At 34.5% G+C, this 2,743-nt stretch overlaps 1 non-coding gene across 1 annotated transcript; it reads left to right on the forward strand.

Moving 5' to 3' along the window:
• The first annotated feature begins 2,109 nt into the window (after nucleotides 1–2,109).
• On the forward strand, nucleotides 2,110–2,304 carry LOC127099816 (U2 spliceosomal RNA). Its single transcript, XR_007794283.1, has one exon. It is a non-coding gene; the product is annotated as a U2 spliceosomal RNA (small nuclear RNA).
• Nucleotides 2,305–2,743: the final 439 nt, after the last annotated feature.

The following is a 2,743-nucleotide window of genomic DNA, read 5'->3' on the forward strand; positions in this document are numbered from 1 at the left end:
TTTAACCACCCATGCTTGCACCCAACATTCTCCCCAGCAAGTGTGAGTCAACCACATCACTAGTCTTTATCCATACTAGGATCCACTTCCACTCTCCCACCGAGCCAACCAGGCTCTAATACCACTTGTTGGTGAAGTCCGAGAAGCGATGCCCATAAGTGTTAATAGGCCAAACTATATGACATCCCCCTCTCTTGTGGTCCTGGAGCATTACTCAAAGGTTGCATCAGACCTGACGATGTCTGATGTTCAATCTTTGTCTTTTGACAAGTCAAACAAGCATAGACAAATTCAACTACTTCCTTTTTCATTCCTGGCCACCCAAATAATTTCTTTAAGTCCTAATACATCTTAGTGGCACCAAGATGAATACTCAACCTACTTCTGTGACCCTCCTCAAGAATACTTTTCTTAAGCTCAGGTACATATGGTACACAAACCTTATCTCTGAACCTCATCACGCCAGTCTCATCAATTCTGAAGTCGCCACCCTTATTCTGATTGATTAACACAAGTTGGTCAACCAACCTCACATCGGTCTCCGGGCCCTCTTTGATCTCTTCAAGAATGCCACTCGTCAAGTTCAACATACCTAGTTTCATACTATTAGGGGTCTCTTCACATACTAAACTTATATAGAGGACCCGATATCCACCGGGAAAGTCGAATCATACGAGCACGCATGAACCGGACCTGGCTTAGACGTAAGTCTGTTCGGGGATTGATGTTTCGTGATCGGAATAATGGTCATGGTTGAGTTTTGAGAACTCAGGTGCATGTTGCCATACATTGCGAGTTAGTTTCCCCATTGCTTAAGTCTCCATTCCCTTGTTACATAATTAAATAAATTCATCGGCATATTATTAATTTGTCATGATATTCATTTATAAACTAAATAATTAAAATATGACGATAGTTACAAATAATTAAATAAAATTATAAACATAACATATTGTTTAACGAGACTTCTTCCTTATTTCTTCTTTCATAGATTCCACTGGATGAAGCTTCTTCATCTTATTTATTGATTGGAGCAAGTATTCTTCTTGTTGAAATTTCTTTGTAATCAGATGAAGAATCTTTTGAGGATCGTTCGTCCATTGAGATTGTTCTTTCAAATAAAACTACCAGAGTTGAATTTTCTTCTTCTTCTTCAAAAGAGTTTTTTTTATGAAGTTGCTAATGATTCTTTTAGGATTTTTAAGCTCCTCCTTTCATATATCAATAGTTGAATCAACTTATTAGGTTTCTGATTTCAATTCTTAATTCTTAGATATTTGTTAGTTTCAACACACAAAATTAGACGAGAGGAACCAAATTACAAGGGTTTTGAAATTGTAGGATAAAGTTGAAAGCGTTTTTTTTATTAGGACTAAAATCAAATTGACAAATATTTGTCGGGACATTTTGCATATTTAAACCTAAATCTAAGAGATATATATTTTTAAAAAGAAGATAAGACATATATTTGTTAAGAGAAAAAATTGTTGTTGAAGTCGGGTATGTGATTAGTCAAATAATTTTACAAGTTTAGATTAAAATTACAAAAACATCAACGCATCCAAAGTGTTTTAAAGAACCGGCTATTATTGGTACAAGCACGCATTTAAAAATGAAAATATTTCAATCTCCATTTTGCACTAGGAACACAATATTAAGTTGATTTGGAATTGAAAGAATAATTTATTTAAACAATATTAAAGAATAGTTTATTTAAAAAAATATTAAGTTGATTTTGAATAGAAAGAATAATTTGATGTGGTTAAAAGCGATTCATGGTGATAAACAATATTTGGGTTTATGTGTGTCTTGTTGTAATTGGTCGGTTCCCACACTTATTAGGAAGAAATGAAGCAGTAAAGATTGACTTAATGATGTTACAGGAATTGAAAGGAAGAAGTGAATGACGGTAGATTGCTGAACCAGTAACAAATTAAAAGGAAAGAAAGTTGTTGTTGTAGTAAGGAAGAAAGTGGTTGAGTTGATAAGCTGAAGTACGAATATATCCATGCAAGTTTTGTGCAGTGCTGTAAGTCCCACATCAGGGAGCCAAGAACGAAACAGAGGAAATGTGTAATATAAAAAGCAAAGCCAGCAATAGGAAAAAGCATACCTTTCTCGGCCTTTTGGCTAAGATCAAGTGTAGTATCTGTTCTTATCAGTTTAATATCTGATATGTGGGCCAATGGTCCACACGATATTAAATTTATTTCTTGAGGGGGAGAGTCCACCACAGTAGCTTGCTATTGGGTCTCTCGCGTGTCGCTCTTGCGTTGCACTATAGCAATTGCTGGCGCACCCCACCAATTTAGTTATTAATGTTTCCTTATAAAATACTTTTGTCTCACCAGTTTGTTAATAAGTTTATGAAAACATTAACTAAAAACACTGTTATCTCCCAGGAAATGTTATTCAAGTTATAAATACTAAATAATATTCTAATACACATTTGTTGCCAAGAATCAATTGCTACCAGTTAGAGCCTGGCTTGATTTCCCCATCCCCCATGCTGAAAACCTTCCAATTTTCTCCATTTATGTATTTAAAGTGTTGTGTTGTGTTGTGTAACACACCCCTTTAAACTCATCGACTTGCAAAAGTAAGAAATTCTTTCTTTCTTCTTGTTCTATAAATAAATTGTCTAATAAATTTGTGATTGTCATTTATGCTCAAGCCTATGTCTAATAAATTTACGACTGCCTCTAAAAAGACTTTATCCTTAAAGAAAAATTAATTGAGAAAT

Source organism: Lathyrus oleraceus, chromosome 6 (genome assembly GCF_024323335.1).
Source record: "Lathyrus oleraceus cultivar Zhongwan6 chromosome 6, CAAS_Psat_ZW6_1.0, whole genome shotgun sequence".
Classification (NCBI taxonomy): Eukaryota; Viridiplantae; Streptophyta; class Magnoliopsida; order Fabales; family Fabaceae; genus Lathyrus; species Lathyrus oleraceus.